The sequence below is a fragment of the Arachis hypogaea genome, chromosome 4, assembly GCF_003086295.3.
Source record: "Arachis hypogaea cultivar Tifrunner chromosome 4, arahy.Tifrunner.gnm2.J5K5, whole genome shotgun sequence".
In the NCBI taxonomy this organism is placed as follows: Eukaryota; Viridiplantae; Streptophyta; class Magnoliopsida; order Fabales; family Fabaceae; genus Arachis; species Arachis hypogaea.
Window position 1 is genome coordinate 101,447,145 of NC_092039.1, and position 9,394 is coordinate 101,456,538.

A 9,394-nucleotide genomic window follows, 5' to 3' on the forward strand; every position below is an offset into this window, starting at 1 on the left:
ATTTGGGTCATTTTAACCTTTTTCATATTATGTATCCATCGACATTCTACCATAACAATCTAAAACTTAGGTGGCAACACAATTTGACAACTTAATGTGCCACATTAGCGCTTCGTTAATGGAGATTACTGTAGAGACAAACGTGAGTCAATCTTCAATATTTGGGGGTTTCAATTAAATAACTTAAAAATTTGAAGTCAAAATTGAGGCCGACGTAAAATTTCAGAAGCCAAAATGAATTTTAACTCAGTTTATAACTGCATAGACTTATAATCAATACCCATATCTGACCGACCATAATAAATTTTTAAAAAAATACATGTATATTTTATTATTTTTTTAATATTAAATTTGTAATGATGTATCTCACCAAAATAATACAAAAAATGCGTTTAACCCTGTTTTGAGAAGTCGACGTTTTGTATTACAAAATTTTAAAAAACCCTTTTTAATCAAAATAGTTTTGTGTTTCAAAAAAAAATAATCAAAATATCGGCGCCGTTTTCTTTTTATAGTATTTGAAAAAGAATTTAATTTTATTGTATTGTCAGTGTAAAGTAATTTTATACATATATTTAAATATCTAATATCATATCAATAAAAATAATTATATTTTATATTAACAGTATAAATAACTATCTAAAAAAATAAATATAATTATATAACTATGTAAAATATTTTACATTATCAATATATCAAAATTAAATCCAAAACAAAAAATATTGGATACACACAAAATGTCAGTGACTTTTTATTCTTCCATAGCAATATAAAACTCACTTGTATGAAAATATATAATAAAATATATCACATATTTTGTTACGATATCAAAAGAATTGCTCCAGTTATGAAGAGGAGATGATCAAGTAAAAAAAATCATTTATGTGTAAAAAGGTAGGAGTAAACATTCATCGTTGAATTTTGTTTGGAGGACATTAGTAAATTTTTTTCTTTAACAAAAATGTTTAAGTATTTATATAATTTTATTTTTTTAAAAAAATATTAGAAAACCAATAGAATATATTAGGGATAAGTATTCTTTTGATCCCTCAGGTTGAGGGTCGGAATCGAAATCATCTTCAACGTAATTTCTGATTTAGAATCATATTTAACGATTTTTTGTATTAAAACTGTCTTTTTTATTTTTTTGGACAAAAATACCCTCACTATTACCGCACAATTACCTCTTCCACTACCACCACCACCACCACCACAACTAGCACCACGCCACCACCACCACCACCACCACCACCACCACCAAGAACACCAAACAACAGCAACAACACCAAACAACACCAAACTAAGAAGCAGAAACAGAAAGCAAGACCACCACCCACCACCACTACCAAACAACAGCAACAACACCAAACCAAGAAGCAAAAACAGAAAACAAAAAAACAGAAAACAAGAAAGCAGAACGGCGAGGCGAAAGTGGCAAGCCAGAGGCGGCGAGGCGACGAGGTTGCAAGGCGGCGAGGCGGCAGTGGCTCGCGTCTCTTCTCTCCCTTGCGATCCCCAACGACGACGGCGCGGCGGCTCCAAGCTTTGCCGCCGCCGCCGTCCCCCTCCTCCCTTTCCCCTTCCCCTCACCCTCTGATCTCCCCTTCCCCCCACCCCGACCCCGACCCCGCGTCCTTTCCCCTTCCCCCACCTTGAACCCGCGTTCCCTTTATTTTCTTCCTCTTCTTCTCCGGCTTCTTCCACTTCCCCTCCTCCCTCTCTTCGCCGCCGGCGCCGTCTCCCCTCCTCCCTTCCCCTTCTCCCTCCCCCTTCGAATACCCTTTTCTTCCCCCCCCAACGCGTTTTCTTTTATTTTTTTAAATTTTATAATTTTTTTATTATAGGGGTAGTTTAGGAATAAATTAAAAAAATTTTATTAGAAAGAACGATTTTAAATTTAAATACGACTTTAAGGATGATTTTAAATCAAAATATACACTAGGGACGGGTTCGATTCCAACCCTCAACGTGAGGGGACCAAAACAATACTTATCCCAATATATTATTAGAGCAATGCTAGGGGGCCAACAATTTTTGTGATTGTTAGCCATCAACTAGCCATCAATGATGATTTGATGGTGTGAGATTGGTGTGAGATTTCATCCAATGGCTCATCTTTTTCTACTGGTTACATGCTGGCCAAAATTCAATAAAACTGCTGCCCCTAAACTTTTCCATATTATTATTTGTTATTAATAGTTTAGTTATTAGTTCAATTTTTTTAATCTAAAATTTATTAATATATTTTTAACTAATAGGAAGACAATGGACTATTTGTACAATGTGTACAATGGGGAGTTACAAAATGAACATCCCCCATACTATCTAGAATAACCATTCGAGTACTAGGAATAATAAACATCTTCCTAAAAAATTAAACTGATTTTGGAGTTTACCAAAAATTGAACTCTTGACTTTTCGGATCTAGCGTTCTAATACCATGTCATGATACCACTCATCTCAAAAGTTTCAGCTAATGAAAAAATGTAACACTAATACTTATATCTCTAATACTCCATAAACCTCTATTGTACACTTTATACAAATATTTCATTGGCTCCTCATACTTTTCCTATTTTTAAATATTATTGATTAACTGTTGGTAAAAAATAATAACTGTTACTAGTTCGATATGGTAATGAGTACTCAAGAGAGCCTAAGAAGCCTCCTTCCCATCCCTCACTCTTATTTAAAAAAAATGTCCCATTTCCTTCTCTGTTATTGCAAGTTCCTGTTTCATTACTCCTTAGGAAATACAGATCTCCTCGGGTATCTATGCATATTCTTTAAAATTTTTTGAAAAAAATTAACACAAAAAGATATAATATAATAATCATAAATTAATCAATTCAATATAATTCAACATAATTTATAACATATTCGTTATGAAAAATAACATTTCAAAAGGAGAAAACATAAAAATATATTCCAACATAATAACATAACATAATTTTTTGGAACGATACTGAGCAACGTAGTGACAGACTTGAGAGGCAGAGAAAGTGAGTTAGAGAGATAGAGGGGAAGAAAAAGGTAAAATTCGAATTGAAGGCAAAAATTAGAGTTTCTAAATTCAAAAAATAGATTTATGTATATATAAATTAGGATAAATTAATAATTTTATATTCGCATAGATTTAATAAGTTCCATGGACGTATATTTATGTCCGTGTCTCTATAGGGGTGGCAAACAGAAAAGTCCGCCCTATCTCGCCAAAAGTCCGCCATCTGGTGGGTTGGCTCATCCTGCCTCGCCTAGTGAGGCGGTCCTGAATTTCTCCCCCACTCCGTCTAATGGTAGGCTGGCGAGCTCTCCTTTCTTTATAAACCATTAAATATTAAATAATATATATAATTTCACAACAATTTCAATAAATTTATAATTTCTAAAAACATAAAAAAATTATAATTTTTAAATTCACACACATTAAAGTCTTTATAATTATAAATATGTAATAAACATAATTATAAACCAAATCTTTTGAAACAAAATAATAAAACCAATATTATCCAAAGCAAAACAAATGTTTTCCAAAATATATAATTAAACATCTTCAAGTTTATAATCAATCAAACATAAAACATAATCCAAAATATAACTTAGAACATCTTCAATTATCATCTTCATCCTCTTGTAAATCAATAATATCACAGAAATTTATAAAAAAAATGGCCCTAACAAAATAAAAACATGGCCCAGTGGAAAAGCCCGCTCCGCCAAATCTCCTGGATTAGACGGTGCAGGGTAGGCGGTCTTTTTAAGTTTAGCGCTCTCAAATCTCTAGTCTAAGCCATCTTTTTTTGCGGGTTATGCGGGCCAGCCCGATGGATTTTGCCTCGTTTGCCACCCCTAGTCCCCATCTAGTCTCAAAAGGTGAGTAATTCCTTTAAATACCCATTTCGGTTGTTTTTATCATCTCTATTGCTAGCATTCATTGGTTCGTAATGTGGAGCTATTCTAGCCACTCAATAAATTCTCAGATAATCAAAGTTTATGTTATATCATTTTTATAAAGTCACGTGTATCCTTGTTATAATAATATTAATAGAAGATAAATGGATAAACACTAAATTATTATTTGGATATAAGATGAAAAATAAGAGGAAAGAAAATGGAAAGAAAATGAAAAGAAAGAAAATAGAAAGAAAAGTATATTTTTTGTGTGTTGTTTAGATGAAGAAAAAATAAATGAAAAGAAAATAGAAGAAATTTTTTTTTGCTTGGATGGAAAGAAAAGTAAGAAGAAAAAAAATTATAATAGAGTAAAATTATATTAATGTTTTTATATATTATATATAAATTATAGTTCAAATGGTAACTCTGTATTTTTACCCATATTTACACTTTTGCATCTATTTTCTTCGCAATTTTGAAGAGAAAAAATTTACATGAGCTCCACATACATTTTTATGTTTTCCATTCAATTTCTTTTTTGATCTAAACAATGAAAAAATATTTTTTTCATCCATTTTCTTTTTCAGCATTTTATTTCTCTACAAATTTTTCTAATCCAAACAATGCATAAATAAGTCATATTTTTCATATATATAACAATAACTAATATCACATATTAGGTTAATTTACGTTGATAAACCAAAGTCACCCTAAAATTACCTGAATCTCCCAAACTCAAAAACGTTACCTAGTTGTCTTCATTTACATTTCTATATAAATCAAATTTAATGAATTCAAATTAGGATAATAAGTAGTAAATCGAATCTATAGAATTCGAATTCCTTGACATTGTAATTCGAAAGTAAATTGAATTCAAAGAATTCGAATTATATCAGTCTTTACTAAATTGAATTTATAAATTTCGATTTATATAGTCTATGCTAAATCGAAGCAATAAGGTTCGATTTATACTCACTTAGTAGCAATCCAACTCATTATAAATCGAATCTCCTTCATTCAATTTAGTAGTATAGATAGCATCCAAGTAATTCGAATCTTATAGATTTGATTTGATTTACTACGAAAACTCATAATTCGAACTCTATAAATTTATTAAATAATTGAATGTTTATTTAATTTTAGTCAAATCAGATAATATAATTGATTAGTTATAATTAATGATGTTCACCCTAATGGTATAATTGAAACATATTGAAGCTTTAAATGTAAAATTAAAACTAAATGTTAAGGATAAAATTAAAATAAAATTGCATTTGCTATCTTGTAAATTTTTTTTAATAAAAATCTCATTTATATACCTTTAAAATGCATTACTTTAATACACTAAATTTTTTTTATTAAAAATAAAAATTATGATAACTATCTCATATATTTGGTAGTAAATTATATACAAATGTTTTTTGAAGTATATCATCTTATTATATGAAAATGACTTAAATACCTTTAAATGTGATTATGATAATTCATTAAGTATTATATTTTTTATTAATTTATATTTAATAATTTACCTCTAATTTTTAATTATAGTAAAAATGTAAGATATGATGCAAAAAAAAAAAAAGCTAAAGCGACATAAATTTTTTACTAACAAAAAAAAATATTTTTTCATTTTGTAGATACCTATCTATTTTTTTAAGTTATACATTTTAATTTATATAAATTAATGACAATTAAATGTACAAAAATATACTGATTAATGAAGAAATAAAATTTAAGGTAAACATGCCCTAAAAAAATTGAAATAAAATAAAGACTTTTAATTATGATAATTAATTATAATCACATATATTTACTTCAAGATTTATACTTCGAAAATTCAGTATATTAATATTTTGTATTTTTATTTCTCAATTTTAGACTATCACAAACATTAGTTACTCTCCAATAATGACAATACTTAAAAAAACTTAATTAAATGATCTTAAATTATATAATAATTAAAAAAACAAAAAATATATATAATTACCTAAAATATATTATTTGTGTAGTAACTAAAATTTAATTACCAATATAAAAACTATGATGCACGGATATTGATATGGATACGGGACACGACACGACACGGGACATGCCGACATATAAATTTTAAAATCTTATAAGACGTAGGGACACGCATACATATAAAATATAAAGTATTTTTTTAGATAAATCATAATGAATTTTGATATTTTATTGATATTAAAATGTAAATTAATTTTTTTAATTATTTTTAATATCTTATTTTAATTATATCAAGTATTTAATTAAAATATATTTTTGTTTTAATAAATAATAATATATACTATATCTAAATTTATTTCAAGAATATATGTTAAGAAAAAGACTTGACACGCTGACACGTGATGGTATTTAGGTGTGTTCAAGTGCGTATGGAGAAGAGTTTTTTATTTTTTATTAAGACACGGTTGGACACAGCATACATGCGTATCGGGCGAGTATTGTTGAGTGTCGTGTCCGAAATGTATCCAATACGCGGACATGACAACTCAGCGAAGTGTCCGTACTTCATAGTATAAAAGTAACATATAATATAATTTCATAATCAGATAAGTGTTTAATCAAATAATTTAATATTTATATAATAATATGACAAAATAAATTAAAATTTCAGTTTAACCATAGCAAGCGCTCACATTTAAATTTTCATAAATTAATTTATTTTTGTTAAAGTGAATTGCACAATAAAAAAACTCATAAAAAATTCATATATTAAAGTAGAAAATAGTTTATTTATAAACACAAAATTAAAAAAATTATTCTTAAAAGTTGAATATGTAGATAAAAAAATGAATTATAACTTGTAAAAATTATCTCTAAAATTTATTACAATAAATAATAAATCTGTATAAGTCATGTATCTATATAAATTAAATTATATTAAATTATAAAATATCTAGATATTTAATCAACCTAATTAATTATTTTGTAATTGATTTGATTTAATAATTTAAAAAAACTAAATAACCCTTTTTAGAAATATGCCAATCTAAATAATATAGATTGAAGATAAGAAATATATAACTAAATTATATAATACAATATAATATTTCTAAAAAATTAATTTATAGCACATCTAATGCCAAGATATTTATCATCATCTGTGGTATAATCTAATTTCACTATTATTTAAACGTTGTTTTTATAAAAAATCGCATTATTTATTTTGAAAAAAATATTTATTCACTATTATAATTTAAATAATAGAATATAAAATAGATATTAAACCAATTTCTTTTAATAATCACTTAGTCACAAATATCCATCAAGGAGATTAGATTAAAGAGCATACAAAATAAATATAATACATACAACTTTTACACTACTACGGTAAAATAATTATCATAAGTGTTTTTAGCATAAATTAAACAGAACAACATACAATAATAAAGAAACAATCAAATTCAAAAAAGTTATAGAACACCTATCATACACTACGGCGGTCAGTCACCAAAAAAATACACTACGGCAGTTAGTATTGAGAAAACTTTAATCATTTATTCTTTTATTAGCTTTTTTTTGTCTACTCTACACTTCATCTACGAATATGTTAAGAATTAAATTTATGCTTTAACCTTTCAAAATTTCATATATTCTTACCAAACACAATATTAATATGTCTTCTTTTTCCATAGAAACCATTGAGTGAAAGAATCGTTGGTAAAAAGATGAGGTTCTCTTATAATATATATGACTTTTTATGATAATAAAATAAAAATAAAAAGTATGAAATAATATTGTGTATATTTAAGTTAAGTTTAATCTTTTTTAATAATCAGATTTGTCATAACGTAACTGATAAATAATGACAGTTAATACGGATTGGATATGTTTTGAATATGCTATACATTTTATGATTTTGTACGAAACAATATTAGTTTTAATTTATATATTTATTATTGGATATTAAAAATAAAAAGTATTTGTATTGTTAGCATTTTTCAAACCTTTCTTAACTCTGACCATGATTAGGCCTAAAAGACCATCTATCTCGTTGAAAATAAATGCATGTAATCCAATCAATTTTCATCTGATATTGCTATACATTCGCATAATCATAAGAGAATTAATTTAAGCGATATAACAATATGGTACTTAGTTACCACATGAGTATTTTCATATATAGAATTATCAATCAATTATGTTTGACTTCTGATGAAAATAATATATTCACAACGGATATTGTTTGTTAGGTAAAAGATAACCAATATTTTGAAAACCGAATCGGACCGGCCGGTCAAACCGGTTCAACAGAGAACCGGCAAAAAAACGGTCCGATCCTGCAAAACCAAAAACCGCTCAAGAACTGTTGAACCGGCCGATTACCGGTAATTCGAACCGAACCGAAACCAGGCCAGTTCACAGAAAAATGACCTCGTTTCCTTCCTTGAAAGGGAAAAAGTTGCGCGTTATACCCCATTCCCCCTTCTCCAACTCCTTCCTTCATCAAACCCTAGCCTCCACCAAATAAAGCAAATCCTAGCCTTCACCAATAGTTGTCGCCGTCCATCTGCTCAACCCCCTGCACATTTGGTCTATGTTCACTTATCTTTTCAATCATTTGGTTGCCAAAGAATCAAGGAGTTTTAATTTTTATTTGTTTTTTTAATGAGTTTCAAGTCAATAAAATTATTGAATGTGACCTCTATGATGTATTGCACATAAGATGCTTTTCCATTCAAATTTAACCTTACATAAAGGACATACATATTTGGTAACAATTGTAATTGGAAGCTTTCAACTGGTACTTTCTCATGTTTTTAGAATTTTGCATATTTCTAATAAGCTTACCTGTATAAAGCACCTTATAATTTATTTATTATTCTATTCTAAAACAGTTTATCTGGTTGAACCACCGGTTGGATCGGTTAGACCAATAAACCAGTGAATCAGTGACTAGAGCGATTTGATGACTAGTCCAATATTCTGAACCTTGAAGATAACAGATTGGCAAAGAAAATTAATTACAATAGGTATATTTATTTTAAAAAATATTTTTATGTAACCCTGAATTACTACAGATTTAACTTCCATCGGCAATGGTAGAATGTCAAAATTGAGACATTTTCAGACTATAATATTTATCAAACAAATAATTAATGAAACACTCATCCATACCTTCTCATTTTGAGTATATTTATACATAAAAAATGAGTTGAAATAGCAAAAGTGAAAAAATGATGATTTTTATAATTTTGTGTGGCTATCTATATAAAGAAGACCAGAAGCCCATGATTATCTACTAAAATTAATTTTATTTATTGCATTCAATTTGAATAAGTAAAAAAATCATCTTATTTTAGTTTAGTCCTTAATTCACATGATTTAAATTTAGCTCAATATATATTATTTGATTTGATTTAATTATTAATAAAAAATATCTCGAGAACCTATTTTATTCATAAATTTATTATTTTAATAATTAATTAATTAATATAATTAATTAATTAATTAATACAGATAATTATTATAATTACTTTGG